The sequence below is a fragment of the Sylvia atricapilla genome, chromosome 2, assembly GCF_009819655.1.
Source record: "Sylvia atricapilla isolate bSylAtr1 chromosome 2, bSylAtr1.pri, whole genome shotgun sequence".
In the NCBI taxonomy this organism is placed as follows: Eukaryota; Metazoa; Chordata; class Aves; order Passeriformes; family Sylviidae; genus Sylvia; species Sylvia atricapilla.
This window is the reverse complement of record NC_089141.1, coordinates 101228906-101246572: the sequence shown is the minus strand read 5'-3', so window position 1 is coordinate 101246572 and position 17667 is coordinate 101228906. Positions and strand designations below refer to the sequence as shown.

The 17667-nt window shown below is 40.1% G+C and overlaps 1 protein-coding gene across 2 annotated transcripts in view; it reads left to right on the top strand.

The window, feature by feature from the left end:
* Positions 1–11656, top strand: part of SMPX (small muscle protein X-linked) — a 39146-nt gene extending 27490 nt beyond the window's left edge. For both annotated transcript variants that reach the window (XM_066313966.1, XM_066313965.1), the window contains exon 5: positions 11458–11656. The gene's annotated coding sequence lies outside the window, so the exon portion shown is untranslated. The remainder of the gene's footprint in view (positions 1–11457) is intronic.
* The last annotated feature ends 6011 nt before the right edge of the window (positions 11657–17667 follow it).

Here is a 17667-nt window from a genome sequence, read left to right as displayed (position 1 = left end):
AGGATATTTCTCCTCTGATTTGGGAAGCTATGTCCAACAGCTTCTGAATGTTAGGAGTGTTGGACAGGGATTAGGGGTTTTGAGTCTGTCAGACCTGAAATTGATGACCCTTGGAAGCCCCCAAAGTCAAAGAGCAGCACCAGTCTCTTGGGCAGCTGCTGGGATACAAAACTGGCCAGATCAGTCATGCTCAGTGTTGCATCAGGAGAATTGCTGAAAGCCAAATGTTTCCATAAAAAGTTATATTTTCAAAGCACAAAACTTTCCCAGTGGAGTAATGTTCCATCAGAAAAATGTTGGACCATTTTGACTCTTGGCATACTCTAAGGTACAAAAACTCATTGCATTTTAAATAAATTTCAGCAACCTCGGCCCATGCCAACTCTCAAGCAACAAATCAACCAAACTCGGCTTTTTCTCCAGTAATTATCCAACCTGATAATTCTCTTGTCATTTCACCTTTTGCTTCACTGAAGGAAGAAAGAGCATGTTTGCAGTACACCAGGATGCTGTTTGCTTCTAATTTCACTGCCCTTGAACTTGAAATTCATAAACTGTCATGATATAAATATATATATAATTTGAACCCCAAAGTAAGCATATACAAACAACCCCAAAAATCAATTACCTTCAGGATACACATGATCAGACTTTGTTTTATAAAACTTTTTTTAAACATAGGCACATTTAATGTTGGATTTAGAAATGACTGTTTTTCAGGGACAAACATAAGACAACAGTCTGCCTTGGCAAAGTCTGAATGTATGGCTTTTGAAAGTCTAACCAGTCAACACCCAGTGCTTAGACCTTTCTTCTCAACCATTAAAGCTGCACGAAAATAGAAAGTATTTGCAATAAAAAATCAGTGGCAGAGCTTGGATCCTAGAAAATACGTGAATTCTTATGGGTAATGAAGTAAAAATCTTCAGGCAATATTAAAGTCTGATAGGAAGTGAAAAATCAAGCAGTATGGAAGGTAAGGGTGAGTGTTTATGTGTTTGTCATTGCACATGAATTAACATACTGTACAGTCTGCCTTATATTGTGTTGCCTGAATTTTATGATTCATAACAATTTTCCTCATACCATCTCATAGCTACAAAATTATGTGTGGGTACAAAACAAGCACAGCAATGCTGAATCATCTTTTCTACATACCAGTAAGTCTCTGAAGTAGCCTACCTCACTTAAAGTATAGGGGAAAGAAAACTTGGTATTGATATCTTAATATTTGAATATGAATAACCACTATTAGGTTTCGTGTTCAGTCTTCACTAATTAACTGATGCTTATGTGAGTCATTTATCAACTCAATATTATTTTAATATGTACTTTTTATCATTGAGTTCCTCAATTTTTGGAGAAAGAAAAAGCCATTGACTCCACAAAAGTCAGCTGTCAACAAAGATCAGTGGCACTTCAGAAATGCTGTTAGTGATGGACTCAGGAATCAGCAGTGTGCCAAATATTTGCTTCCAGTCTTTGTCCCTGCAGCTCTACCATCTCCAGCAAAAATAATTTCTTAACCTTTTGCTTACCATTTTTTAATTTAAAAAACACAAACAATATTTCAACCCTTCTCTGTATGTGAAAACCATGCAGGCATGAAGCAGTGTTGCCTAGCAGTGGGAGTGTGTCTCTGGAGAAAATGCCAGCTTATCAGGAGTTTTAAATGGCAGCCAGCATGACAATAGCAAAAGACATGAGCATTCGGGTGTGAAATCATAGAACCTTTCCAGCAGCAGCATTTTGTTGTGTGATAGGCTGCACTTGGATTTCTGAGACTGTTTAATACATATTTTCGGGTAAAGCTTTAATATTTGATTGGAGAGCCAGCACAAATGAAGTGCCAGCATAAACGAAGTCCAAGGCCAGTGCCTTCCTCCAGAACCTCTTTTGTACAAAACAGCTTGAAAATCATTGTTCATAATTTAGTTATGTAGCACAGTTGTGCATTTTAGAGTCCATATGGCATGAGGCAGCACAATCTTGAGGGTGATAGCCCACTCCTACAATGGCTTTTTTTGCGCTCTTTGAGGGACTGCAGTAAGACTGCTGAAAGGATTCACCTGGAAGAGTCTCTACCCTACCATAAAAATGTCAGTAGAAAATAACATCATCTTCCTCCAAATTTCAGCCTTCCCAAATCAAATATTTTTCTAGAAAAACAAAACTGGGTGGCCTGAATTTTCCCAGAAAAGCACAGAATATCTGGGGATCTTCAGTTTCCTGAGAATGAATCCAAATTTTTAAACTAAATCACTTTTCTCAAGAAGCTTTGATTTGTTAGATTTCCAGCTTTCTGTCCACCCCAAATAAGATTTCTAAGTATTTGCAACAGCTGTTGTTCAGCAGCTTGTTGTTCAAACCTTGATGCTGTGGGTCTGGTGCAGACGCAAAAGCCATTAGGACCATTTTGGAATTTCACAGCCCAGGCAGCTGGAGGGTTTACAAGGCTGGGAGATGCCTCACCAAACGTCCTGCTCCTCTGGCAGGCACAGCTCCTGCTCTTGGGTCTCTCTGTGCTGGGTCTCTGGCCAAGGCACTGCTGGGCTGAGGCTTCCACAGGACAGAGTGGGGCTGCCACTGGAGCAGGCAGAGAGGGCTTGAGAGGTGCAAAATGGCTTTGGTCCCCTTGATCCTGCTTTCCTACGTAGGATGTGAGATGGTTTGGCTTTTTGGAGCTCTAATGCTTCCGGTGGGAACCCTCATGATCCAGTCCAAAGGCTGTGGCCCCTACACTCACAAGTCACTTTTGAAGCAATCCAGGAATTCCGTGTTTTGGCTGTATAATAATTTGACCATGTTTGATCCAGGTTACAGAGTTCAGTACCAGTAATCATGTTCTTGCCTTTGTACTTCAGCTGCAGACAACCTCTGAGGTATTTTCCCCACGTCATCTCCGTGGTGGGCTGCCAAGTGCTGACTGTAGGGAGCCTCTGCAGCAAGAACACTCATCACCATATACATTTTCTCCTAGCTGGAAATTTTGTTTTCAGAGACATGCCCTGGCTGAGAAACCTCAGTCAGGCAATTAACTCTCAGAGGGTGAATTTCATATTTGCATCACTACTCTCAGTACAAGAAAGATGTCCCATTGTTTTAGATGTCACAGCTTTTTTTGACTTCCTCTTTTAATATTTTTATAGTTAATTTGGGTTTTTGTTTGTTTGTTTGTTTGTCTGTTTTTCTCAACTGAATATTTTACCAATCATTATTGTATTTGTACTAGTGCTTTTCCTGGTGCCCTCTCTATAGATCTTTGCCTTGTAGACGTCACAGTTACCAGTCCATAAGGGCTCCTAGCAACCTCTTTTCTCTTTTATACCATGCCACCACCCAGGTGTATTGCTACTGGCTGTTTTCCACCCTGTGCCTGCAAGCAGTGGAGTGGATTTGGTTATCATTGGAGAAATCAATAGGATTTGTTGCACCTCAAAGGAGGTAATAAACACTTTGCAGGATCAGCCATTAGGTTTTGGTTTCCTTACTGATGAATTTGCTACAATGGTAATTAATGAAGTTTCACTGTTTGCTGTTATGGGGAATGAAAATGAAATACAACCAAACTGTCCAAGAAATCCCTCTCTAATCTCACCAACATAAACTTTTTGCTACTTAAGCTCTTTAAGTCATTTGGCTTCATTAACAGACTATTTGGGTGTACTTGCTAATATGGTCAGGATGATACCTGACAGCTGTGACCGAGCTCTTGAGTGATGCCTGCACTGGAAACAAATGCTTTTTAACAGAGGTTGTATAGGTGAATGAGAACCACTGAACATAAACTCACAATTTATATTGATAAATAATTGCACAGTAAAATAATTATAGGTACACACCTGCATGGACTTGGCAGAGCTTACTAAAGTGCTGGAAAAGAAAAGCTTTTTTTTGTTTTTTTTATCCTTCAGAAGACACTAATTTAAAAGGTAGAAAGTGCTGCAGTATAGTTCTCATTAACAGAGGTAAAAAGAGCCACTGCAGCTCTTTATCAACAAATTTAATCACAGCATATGGTGTATACTGCTTAATCTTTGCTAGCCATTATGAATCACAAATTATCTCATACAGTCCCAAAGTCACTGAAGATGGGTCTGCAAAATCTTTTTATAGGGGAGACACTTTAAGTTACAAGAATTTGTGGTGAAAATGTTAATGAAAAGCAGAAAATTAAAATGAAAACTCGCATTTTGTGTGGGGTAAGCATCTGTTACAGCCACTGTGCTTTAAAGCCTGTACAGTATGGAGGGAAAATGTAAAGGGTAGCTCCAGAAAAAGTCATTGCAGAAGTAGTAATAATACCAATAACAGAGAATATACCAGAATTTGTATAGGGTTTTCTTTGTAATAACATTTCAAAGTGCTCTGCATAATCAGTCCTTTAAAATTGTCTCTTTATGAACAACTCAGATATGATAAACTTCAAGATATGCTTTGCCAGCTTTAAGAAACTGTTGGTTTTTATCTTTATAGACAATGTATTTATATCAGCATTTGCAGTGAATTCATTAGCTAAAAAACCCCATGCTCATTAGGGTTCTACTTCATGTAAATGAGAACTGGCAGCCCAGCATAACATTTTAGGCAGGTTTCTTATCTCAGCCAAGAAATGCCCAAACAAAATTAAAATTATATGCGGTAAGTCTAAAGAGATGTGGAAGTTCAGAATATATTTCCATGCTCTAGAGGTTGTAGTGTTTGTAACACACTACAAATCCCAAAAGTCTTGAATTAGTACAAGTCAAGAGGTAAGGATACTTGTTTACTTTTCACTAGAAATGCTGATATCTGAGGTGGGGGGGGTTTCTTCACTTTTGAAACTGCAATTTATTGCAACATCTTGGACCACATACATGTGGATCATCAGCATTGAGTTGCACTTACAAAAAAAAAATAATAAAAAACTAAAGTATGCATAAAGTATCATGTCTTTATGGACATTAGGTCTTTCAGAGAACAAAAATTTAGAATTTATGTTGATCTGAAAGACTTCTATTTGACAGGTGTCATTTCAGAACCACTGAGTAAAATTGTGTCTCTTTTGCAAGTTCCTTTGGTGTCAAAGCTTTGTGTCTGAGCAGGTAACAAGAAATTTTGATAACAGTATAACAGGAGGAATGTTTCCACCTGACTTTCCCTGACTTAAATAAAAGGGTCTATTGTGTCTGAGTAGACCTGCTGTTACACAGCCCTTGGCTGCAGCTCCTTTGTGTGTGCACTAGCAAGCTGCACACAGTGAAAGGATCAAAACTCTCCTTCACTCCCCATGTCACAGCGCCTGAACTGAGATGTAAATAAGAGGACGGACATATCTATGTCAAAAGGAGCATATGGCTTTCAATAATTTCTTCATAGTGAAGACAGCAAAGTTTGTTATTAAAAAGATTCTTTTTGCGTTTTGGTTGAAAATATTTTTTGCCTAGCATTCTTTGTCAGAAAAACTGAAAGAATAAAAATTCTGACCTTTCTCTTTTTGCTTCAAAACCCTGCATGTAGGTGTATGTGCAACCTACATTTCCATTTTCAGCTGTTTTCTGACATATTTTTATTGACTGTAGGTAAAGGGAAAAAAAAGAAGTTAAAAATAAGTTTTTAAAAAAGCATAAATGTTTATCTTTCCAGTATTTCACAGGAACAATGCCCAGAAAATATAAATGAGAGAAAACATATTTTAAAAGACATATGATATATGCTCAGCTATATGAGAGTTGCTCTCATTATCCTGACAGAAATATAACAAATGTGTTGAAATATTTTTAAAAAACCATGCAGGAAAGCATAATTTAATTTAAAGCAGGATCTTTCATTTAGTCAATCAGATATCTTTGGAAAGGAGTCAAGGGATGAAACTCCCCTTTGCAACTTAAAACGTCTCTCTGGCATTCCATCGCAGTATTAATATGTTAACCTGGAGCACATCTGACTTCCTACTGCTTCCTCTGGCATCTGTGTGGACAGTGATCTCGATGTGATATAAATATTAAAGAAGTTGCATGGAGAAGGTGGTTGTAACAAGTGCTGCCCGTCAAAGGGAAGTGAGGAGAGAGGAATTAGAACAGATCCACTGGCACTCCAGGTCACTGCCTCCAAAAGGTCAAGGCTTTTACCAGATGTGTGGGAGAATTAGAGAGTCTAAAGAGATAGTCTGGCTTTATTTCACTTTGACAATTCACTAGAGCAATGAAAGGAGACATGTCCCTGGATTTACCTTTTGCCCAGGTTTTTCCCTCTGTAGAGCAGTGTGTTTGTAATTCTAGGCTAATTCTGCTCCAGACTAACAGACGTTCATGACCTCTGTCCCCTTCTTACCTTACTGTAACTGATACCCCTTTCATTCCCACTCTGCTATTTGCTGGGAATGGCCAGATGTCTTTTAAATGACATAATGGGAACAAAACTCTTTCCTAGGCCTCTTAATTCCATAAGAAGTCATTACCTCCATTTCCCAGTTGCACTTTTGAAGGGGCATTTTTTAGCCCTTTTTATCAATTTTTCCAATTGGTTCAGAATTTTCTTCCAGCAGCCATACCTGTTGTCTGTGTGCAGTTCACATGGTATGTAAAAAATACTTCCAGTTTGAAATCTTTAGAGTGTGGATGAGCTAAATCATGATCCACAGCCTGGCTGAACAGTATTGTGAAGACAAGGGCCAGATCTCCAACTCTGAACTCTTTGTCTGCTCCCAAATAGAGGGCTCCTTGCTGCCTCTTTTTGAGGGTTGTATTTATGACTGAGATAGTGGTGAGTAAGAGATCTATAAATGGGTTCTGGTGAGGAGTAAACATCATGTGGTCGTTCACTTTGGAAGCTTGTTGAGTGGGAGGCATTTACCGAACCTTGGTGCACTTGCTATAATCACTGATCTTCTTTGAAGTGCTAATGTCTGTTTTCTCCTGTGTAAAGTTACTTCTCATAAAAGAGGATGCCTTAACAGAATTTTGGGGTTAAATATATAGGGCTGGAAACTATTGAAATGAGGAAAAAATTATTTAGTGCCCAGGTGATTCATGCATGTTCTTTAATTATATGATATTAGCACTAAATGTAGTAACTTTATTGTGTATGTGGAGATACATCCAAAATCTGAATGGATTCCATGTTTCTTCTTCTTTCATGTAGCATGCTCTCTAAGAACAGAATACAATAACAACTGGAATCACTAGTGTTTTTTAGGAATAAATATTTTGTCTGCTTGCTATTAACTAGTTGGGTGTTTTCAGAGAATAAAAGGGAGATGCAGCATTAAAAACCGTAATTTTGAAAAAGGAAAAAAATAGTGAGATTTTGCAATTTATTTCTTAATTTGCATTTGTTTTTGAAGTTGCATCTGTGTTGAACAGCACATACATTAAATAATTTCTTATATAAAAACATCTACTGCTTTTTTCTGTGGTCAGAAACCTCAGGGATCCAGTCTTTTTTATTCCAGAGGCTGACACTGGCATCCAACCAACTGCAATCATAGCCTTGCAGATTCTCACTCAGGGAATGCAGAAGGTCTTGAGGGCTGAAAAACCCTCTAATTCCATGATTCAAAGTGTTCCTAAGGATGTGCTTATGTCCACCCTTAATCAGGACAACATTTAAGCATTTGCTCTCGAGTATATTCTGGTTTTTTTAAATGGCTGAGTGTTGTTCAGTGCAAGGTTGATTGGAGCAGTGAGGGAGTCTGGTGATAACCTGCAGCAGCTGAAAGAATCACCAGAGAACATAGCTGTGGGGATTATTAATGTACCATAAGCAACCTATTTTTGAGTTTACAGGCTCCCATTGATCTCTGGAGGAGTTTGTGCTCTAAAAATAACGTGCCTTTGGGAGCTGGGACAGGGAGAATTGGAGCTGGCCAGTGGGAGGTCTGAGTGGATTAGAGCATCACAGGGAGATAATAGAGGGTCCACTGACTGCAAAGGGAGCTCAGGTAGTAATTATAAGCAACTAGAGAGCAGAGAGTATACCTGAGAGAAAGATAATAGTTACCAGGTGTTAAAATAGCACCACTTGCGAGCAGCATGCTTTAGACAAAATTTGAGAAAAATGGGCTTGATTTTCCTCATCATCTGAACCCTAAGGAAAGATTTATCACTGTGGCAATTTGATTTTTGCATCTTTTGAATGGCAAGTGGCAGGGGTCCTGGGTTTCTGGTTTTTATTTCTCCTCCTCCTAACTAGCTAATCTTGTAGGCACATGGTCTCCTAGATGACTGGGTTTCCTTTGGTTAGAGCTGCTGTGTCCCAGTTCTGTCCTAGACTGAAAGAACTGGACACAGCAGGTCTTTTGGCCCATTGCCTAGTCAGAGACCTGTGTCATGGAAGGAGGAAAGAAGAGAGGTGCTTGCTTGGCTGGATGGGATACAATGCCAGTTTGGACATTCCAGCCCTGAGGTCAGGAAGGTATTAAGGGATATTGATATTGATTTCAGTGGGAGCTGAAGGTCAAAGACGTGGCAACTATGAAGAAACAAAGAAAGGACAATGAAGTATTTGAAAAAATGGAGCAAGTGACCAAAAGCAATCCCGTCAACCAGATTACTTGTCTTATTAGCAACACAGTAATATTGTTTATAACACCTTGCTGTTTTAGTTTGTAAACTCACTGATGGCTCCACAGTGAGGCAGGGGCAAGAGGGGCCTTGCACATGGCCCATGAATCCACCTTGGCCCTCATGAGTAGAGGACAGCTTCCCCTGGGACAAAGAAAACCTCTGCCAGACTTAGAGACTACCTGAGCCTCAAGACCACCTCAGGAAAACATCCAGTCCAATGTCCTGCTCAGGCCATTGCTCAGGCCATTGCTCATGGCCATGTCCAGTCAGGGTTTGAATATCTCCAAGAATGGAGTCTCCACAGCCTTCCTGGGCATCCTGGACTAGTGTTTGACCACCCTGATGGTAAAAGAAGTTTCATTTCCTATTTAATGAAATTCCCTGTATTTCAATTTGTGCCTGTTGTCTCCTTTCTTGTCACTTGGCACAGTGAGGGAAGTTTGTCTCCATCCTTTTTGTGCCCAAGGGCTTTGTACCCATCTTCTTTGTATTACCACGATCCTTGGGGGCTTGATGTACCCAGCACAGGATGGCTGTCATTAGGAACTCAGGAAATAAGAAAAGGCTAAGCCACTTAAAGAAGACAAGCATGGAGCTCCCATGCATGGCAGATATCTCCTTCAGAGTGACATCTGCAGAAAATACAATCTTAAATCTAAGATGCTGAATCTGCTAGAAAGGTAAAAAAAACAACCAAACAAACCAAACCAAAAACAAAACAAAACAAAACAAAACACAAAACAAAAAAAAACAAAAAAAAAAAAAAAAAAAAAAAAAAAAAAACCACAAAAAACAAACAACAACAAGAAACCAAAACAAAACCTACAGCTGCCCATTGTGCCATAATCTGCCCACGATGTGTTTGGAGGCAGAACCTGTCATTGGCCTCTTGCAGCAGAAGGATCAGAAAACACTTGTGATGCTGAGGACCACACTGGGCTCAGAGTTGTCAGCTGTGCCCTGCACACTCTTTCTCCTGATCCCAGGCTTGAGCCCTCGAGTTCAGTCATAGCCAGCAATGTTTTATTCACATACCACTTGAAAACAGCCACCCTGTGATACTCAGGAACAGGCACAGAAGAGTTTGAAAGAGAAAGGAGAATAATCCTGAATGCTGAAGTACATGGAGAACTTGTGTAGGCAGGAGGTAATTATATAGGACAGGATTACATGTATGTGTGTATCCCAGGGAGCCATCAAATACAGCCCTGAAGCTGGATTTTGTTTTTGAGATCAGAAAGAGAAATACCTGAAATTACCTGACTGGAAGGAAATTTCAGCTGAAACAGAACAGGGCATTGTCTCAGTGAGCCCAGCTATGGGATGGCTACATGGTTTGGTTGCTAGTGGCCACAGAGAGTGTTGGTAGCACTACATGTGGTGTTACGGCTGCTTCACTATGGGCAATGGCACCCTCTCACTTTCTTTCAAGACAAATAAATTAACATTTGACTTCTTTATTTAAAGGTTGCCATCACTTTCAAGCTGTCATGCCATGCAGTTTAAGCCATGCAGAGCTTCTCTTAATAGCACCTGTCTTCTCAAGGGAAGAGATTCTTCTGAAAGCTGAGCAATCCCAGCTTTTAGAAAGTCCCTCCACTGTTTGCTCAAATGTGCACAGCCTGCATGTGCTCAGGAGCAAAAACTCCCTTCATGTAACACACTGTGAGATATAGAAAGTTGTCATTTTTTGTTCTGTCCTGTGACTTTTTCTCTGTTTTCTAAGTATTTGTTCAAGGTTCATAAGTTCCATGAAACTTACCAAAAGTAGACATATTTCTCCCCCTCAAATACTTACACCTTAGTTGATTAAACATATAGGCTGAGAAAGTTAGTGTCTTGACCTTTTGAAAGTTAATTGCAAAACTTGTTTTAAGGTTTTCAATATTGCACTGTCTGGAATCACTTATATCAATAGCAACCATGGTAGTTTTTAACTTCAAAGAGAACAGAAATAAGCCTTAAGCTGGGCTTCAAACTATGCAGGAAAGAGTCACAGTGGACAGGTCAAGGGAAATTGCTCATCATTTGCCAGTCAGAAGTTAGGTGCCCCTCCCAATCTTGCTTTAGATAAATAAATAAATCGGTGGGATTTATGAAAAGAACACAGAAAATACTTTGCTACTATGCCTAGAATACTGTCCTCAGTGCTGGCCAGTCACGAGAACTAAAGCAAAAATAGGGGAGAATTGGAGCTGTGACAAAAGTTGTTACAGGAAGATATACTCTACCAAAAGAAGAGAGGCTGAAAATTCCCCAGGACTATTCGATTTGGATGGAATCTCACCAAACTGAGGACTCTAATGGGCAGAACAGAAAAGACAAGAGAAGAGGATAACCAAAGCAGTTTAAAAAAACATCAAAAATCCACAGACATATATATGTATATATCCATAAGTAGTATTTAATGGTAAAATTAAATACCGTTTTGATTTTTATGAACTGATGCATCCCTACACCCTGCAACGTGGCCACGTGGCAGGATTTGCCTCCTGTGCTTGCTGGAGCAGTGGCAGGGCTTTCCTGGGGCTCAGTCCCACTCAGGGTCTGTGCAGGGCTGGAGCTGCCCATCTCCCACAGCCTGCAGGGTGGCTGAGGTGGGCAGCGGGGTGGGGCAGAGCCGCAGCACCCTCTGCCAAGGGCAAAACTCAAGGCTTTAAAGGCCTGAAGTCTTGGCAGAATCATGAAGCTTTGTCGGACAGAGACCTGGAGAGTAAGTGGGAAAAGCTAGTGGATCACCAAGATTTGTATTCCCTGAGCTGGGCTGTAAACAAGTGCTGTCAGCACAGGAAAAATTGCAGGTGTGAGGAGGTGGGGAGTGTCCTCCCCCTCACAGCTTTTCTGCATGATCTGAAAATACCCGTGGGTGCACTGATAATGATTAATTTCTGGTCTTGTATTTGTCGCACAGGTCTGACAAGTGAAACTGAATGGATTCCAATGAGTGGAGAAATTTTCAAATATTTTATATATTTGTATGAAGACTATGAACTTCCCAACTCTTCAATACCCCATAGGAAGTATCTTCTTTGTACATTTATATCAATGCTCTCTTGTTGTCCATTTTGTTTAACATAGGAAAGTAGTGCGTGCTGAAATAAAACAAAACAGCTAGCAATGAATATGTGTATGTGCAGGAATGATTTTGACCTGAGAATGGGGAGAGGTGTAATTTGAAATTTGAGCAAAAGTAGAAAAAACTTTAAAAAATTACATCATTATTTTTGATTAATTTGGTTTCTTTATTTTTGAAAAGTCTCAATGTGTACAAAAGAGTTTTTAAATGACTTCTCAAAATGCAGAATAAATGAGGAATATAACATTTTTTGTCCTGTAGTGACTTCCTAGTTATAGAAGAGGAATCATGTATCATGTGTTATAAAGGAAATTAAAATCTTAAAAGGTCTTTCTGGTGAGCTGAGCTTTTGTTGCAGAGGCAAAGTGTTTCTTTTCCTCCAGAAACTAAAATGCACTGTTGTTCTGATACTTATGCATCACCTTCATGCAATGAATATACAAGATGCGAGGTAGCTGACAGAAAATCTGCAACCCTTATTCAAATAAAGAGTCATCCAGCCTTGATGGAACATGTTCATGAATATATCTTGAAGGATCATTATCTTCAAAAGCTCAAATGAAAAGGGGACACTGTAATACGGATGCTGGGCAAAAGTAATGTATGATCACAGCACCTCTTTACACGGAGTGATTAATCCTTGATGCTTGCATTATATGGACTGTACATAAAAGAAGACTGTTTGTTGCATATTCTATTTTTGGAAACGAGATCTTATTGTTAGAGAAATTTAATACACTGTGTCTCCTTGGTCTCTTTTATGTTACTTACTGTAAAGAGATATGAGAAGCTGTTTTTAATAATATTCTTCTAATGTTAATTTAAACTATTCTACATACTCTGAAACTCTCTGCCTGGCTCTTGTTTATTCAAATAAAATAAAGATAATTATTCTGGTTAGAAAACAGATTTCAAGTTGAATATTACTTACAATGACATTCATTTAATTCTTGTTTGCTCTATCAGATAATACAAGAGCTAACTGAAATGATTTTTGAATTTTAAGTTTCCATATATTTGCATTACTTCATACAGGAAATTAGAAAGGAGCTGTATTCTCTGCAACTCAATTAAAATTACATTCTTGTATTTTTTACTTTGAATATGTAGTATCAACATTGCTTACTATCCTGCTTCGTCCTTATATGCTCTGATTTCCCTTAATGCATTTCCTGGAGGTGAACATCCCTGAAGGACAGGTTGAAATGGAAATGTCAAGAGATGGAATGCATCAGGAGCACCTTTCATTTACATCCCGAGGAGGTTAACATGTCTGTTCAATCAAAAGTGAGCAATTTTTCCCAACACTGCATTATCAGTCAGTGATACTGGACTGTATCGTTCCCACCAGTATGGAAATGATAAAAAGGAGAAAAGACATAATCCCCTGATCCAAAACCACACCAAAGGTGAGATGAGTCAAGGCCTTGGCTTTTGCTTTCTTTACTCACTTCAAAAATATTTATTTCAGAGAACTGGGGAAAGGTAAAGACTCATTTCCTCCCTCCTTTTATAGTTAGGACACTTCATAGTGGAAATTCCAGGGGATGAAGAGAGTTGCTGCCACATCCCAGTCTTCATACCTGAATGTCTATGTGAAAGAAAAAAAATCCCATCCCTGACAGAGAAGTGTGGTTCTTTTGCCAGATTTCAAATCCTTGCTTCCAAATGGAGGGGTAACACCAGGGACCACTGAAACATCTTTGGAGTGGGGAGGGACCAGTCAGAGGAAAAGAATACTTTTTCTAAGCTTTGTTTTTCTTTTAAATGAAAATTTTACACTCCCTTGAGGCTGACTGCTAATGGTGAGTGGGCATCAGTGAGAACCCTGAGTTAAGCCTTAGGACTGCAAGAAATCCTTAATAAAAAATGAAATTAGCAGCCAAATACTAGGAAGAAAAGCTGTTATGACTCTCTGTGTCTCAGCTAGAAAAGGGTTTACAACTGGTCTGAGCCATCTTGTGCTAGTGAAGTTATTTTTCATCTTACCATATTGAAGATGATGCCTTGGGAAGGCTGACCTGGAACAGAGACTAGACAGTGGTAAGAGAATAAAGTAGGTATTTATTAAAAGGTCTTAAAGGATACGCTCTTAAAGGATACACTCTGGGCAGCACAAGAGCCTGGCCAGGGCTACGTCTAAGATAGACCCAAAATGGATAACTGGTCACAAAGTCTCACACTTTTATAAGTTTTGGTCCATTTGCATATTGGGGTTAATTGTCCAATTACAGCTTCAGATTGGAGAGTTCCATCATTTTTGTTTACTCTCTTCAGTTTGTTTGTGCTTTTGGGCCTGAAAACCATTGTCTTTGGTCTCAAGCTGGAAAAGGATTGTTTTATCTACCTACTCTGTGAAGAGAGCTAACACTTACTATGAGGCTCAGAACTGCACCCCTGGGCAGCACAGAATCTGAAAAACATGAAAGCTGAAATTTAAGGCATCAAAGGTTCTGACTGTAGGGCACACACACAGACCAGTGAAAGATGCCCCCAGTAGTTCTGCAGTCTAGTACTTCTGGCATGGCAAGTTCTATCCCTCAGATGTTAGATTTTGGCACAAATTTAGGGAAGGATTGAGGTCTTACAATGAAGAACAAGCACAGAAATACATGATAACAGATCATACTGAAATCATGCCCATTTCCTGTGGTCACATGAGAGTCTTTGTGGGTATGAGCCAAACTCATTGGCAGGTGTCAATTCAGACCTCCCTAATGACCATCCCTAGAGAGTGGAGCCAGAGGAATGGCTGCAAGCAAACACTTCCAGCTGAACCAGAGAGACAAGCTCCCCTCTGCCCCTATCCCTAACCTGTTCAGAGTGGGACTCATGATATAAAGCAAAATACCTGGATTTCAGTGTCACCTCTGTGCCCTGGTCTCTGTATTGTGCTGGTGTGAGAGTAAATCAAAGGGACAGGACTGCCCCTGTGTCACCAGGCACTGGGTATGAATGGTGGGGGAGAGTTTCTTTTGTTAACTCCCTACCCAGTGCTCTGCATTGTAATTTTTTTTTTTGTCTTAATGCAAAAAAAAAAAAAAAATTGTTAATCTAAGAGAAATTGTTCAACAATGTTGTGACAATATGTTCTGTTCGAAAAAACAGAAATGGGTATCATGCAGTGCCCACAGCAAAGGCTTTAGTCTAATGAGAGAGCAGGACCCTGACACATTAAGAGAGTTTTAGCCACTGGCCAGTGAACAAAATCACACCCTAAGGGTTTTTCTGATTATCTGCACAGAAAAATCTAAACACGTTTAGCTTTGAAGTAAAGATAGAGGTAAAATAATAATAATTATTACTGTAACCTGAAAATTTTGGGGAGTTTCAATATTTCTCCATTGGTTACTCTGGTTTAATCACTTTCAGTTAAAAGATTATATGGTTTCTGCATTTCTGAGGCAAATAGTGTTATTTGTCTTAAAACTCTGGGGTCTTGGATTTATGCATTAATTTGAATTATAGAACTAAACTGGCAGTTTTGTCTTTTCTGTGATGATGTAAGCTAGTAGTAAAAGCAAGTAGTTTTTAAAAAAAAGCAGTAAAAGCAAGGCCCCACTGTACTGCTTTACATACTGTATCAGTAAAACACCTGTAGTTACATGTAATTGTGTTCATGGATGTGAGTTCCCCAAACCAAAGCCTAGAGACACAGTTCACTGAGTCCAATGGCATCTCACCAGGACCATGCTCAGTGTACTCACAAGGGTGATAGAGAAGGTCCTTTTATTTGTTTCTTGTTTTATGCAGTCTGTAAATTATTTATGAGAATGCGTTAAAAAATCTGGCACTTTGGCCATTTTTTTATTATAAAAAATTGATGTTGAGAGAAGAGAATCACGGAAGATGGTCCAAGGAAAAGAATTGTGTCTTTTTTTTTGCTTTAGGGGCAAAATATTGAAACAATTTTCTTTTGCCCTTGTGACTAAGTCCCAGTTTCTCTAATGTGTGCATATTTAATTTGAGTGAGTTTTTGCAGATTAAATAATGCATTTGGAAGAAAGATCCTAATTTTGGTATATGGGCTGCCTAGTACTATTGGTGCATGAATAAATACAAAGAAAACTTCCCCTAAAGCCAGTTTTTCAATGCTCAAAAGATACTGCAGCCCCAAGATAAAATATTCTGTAGAGAAAAAAAACCTGAGGGTTGGCTATAAGATCAGTCAAATCTGATAAAATACTGTTTGCTGTGTCTTTGGAAAAAGTTTAAAGCCATTTATAAATAAACACACCTATCCATATGTTATATTTACTTCCCACTACATTACTTTGCAGTAATCTGTGAGGTGGATGCTTTCAAAGGCATCCTGCAGAAGACTGGTGACTGACTGCAAATGAAGTGAGAGTTCTCTGGCCCTGATACCAACTGTGGGTTTCTTAAGCACTGGTGGATGCTAAATCTTGTCTGGTAACTAATTAAATTTGATTCTGTCTGGATGTCATACTGCAAAAAGTGATTTAATCCTTTGCTGTATCTTTAATGAAACTGGAATTAAATTTGTCTTTCTTACAGGTGCTGCTTACATAGTAAATGTTTTTTACAGGTACTGCAATGGTTTTGGTTGAGAGTAATCTTCATCTGATACAGTGGTTCTTCGTTTCCATCTCAGGCTTTCCTAGCTGAGCAATTGCAGGGTCTTAGTGGTCCATAACACACCTCCCTTCCAACAGGAGACTGACAATCCAAGCCCTGGCAGGAGAAGAAATGCCGAAGTCAGCATGCAGCAGAACTGAACATTGTAATGATGAGGTACATTATCTTCTATCCTTAACACATAGCTGATCACCATGTGAGGCAAGTTTGGCCACAAGGGGTAGGATTCACTCATATTTTTGGGCATGACGAGGATCCATTTGAGTAGATGTCATGGGGTGACACTGGCCAGCTGCCAGGGACCCACCAAAGCCACTCACTCTTCTGTGCAGCTGGCCAGAGGAGAGAAAATATAATGAAGGGTTCATGAGCTGAAGTAAGGACTGAGAGAGATCACTCACCAAATACCATCAAGAGCAAAATGGGCTCAACTTAGAGATATAAAGAGAATGTATTGCTAACAAAACCAGAGCAGGATAATAAGAAGTAAGGTAAATCCTTAAAAAAACCCTTCCCTGCACTCCTCCCTCCTTTCAGCTCCTCCTCCTACTCCAGCAGTGCAAGGAGACAGGGAATGGGAGTTATGATCAGTTCATCTCCTGTGGCTTCTCCTGCTGCTCAGGGAGAGGAGTCGTCCCCCTGCTGCACCCTGGGTCCCTCCCACAGCAGACAGTTCTCCATGACCTTCTCCAATGTGAATCCATCTCATGGACAGCCATCCCCCTCAAACTGCTGCGGTGTGGGTCACTCTACCACGGGGTGCAGTCCTCCAAGGACAGGCTGCTCCAGCATGGGAGCAGGACCCCTCTCTCCACAGGCCTCCCACAGGATCACAGCCTCCTCTGGCATCCACCCGCTCTGTGTGGGGCTCCTCCACGGGCTGCAGGCGAATCTCTGCATCCCCATGGCCCTCCATGGGCTGCAGGGGCACAGCTGCTCCACCATGGGCTGCACCAGGGGCTGCAGGGGAATCTCTACTCCAGCATCTGGGCGCCTCCTGCCTCTCCTTCTTCATTGACCTTGGTATCTGCAGGGTTGTTTGTCTCACATGTTCTCACTTGACTCTTCTGGCCGAAAATTACAACTGTGCCACAACTTTTGTTTTGATTTCTTAAATATGTTATCACAGAGGTGTCACTACCATCTCTAATTGGCCTGGCCTTGGCCCATCCATCTTTGGAGCCACCAGGGACTGGCTCTACCAGACATAGTGGAAGCTTCCAGCAGGTTCTGACAAGAGTTGTCTCTGTGTCCCCCCCACTACCAAAAGCCAGGCCATGCAAACCCAATACAATAAATGAACTCATCAACTGCAGGAGAATAGTGCAAGTGGGATGAACTCATAGAAAATGAGATGTGCAAGGTGGGGCTGAGAGGCAGAAGACAGTCTAGGTGTAGGTTTCTGCTTTAAAAAACAGGTTAGGGAGAAGAGTGATTTCAGATCTC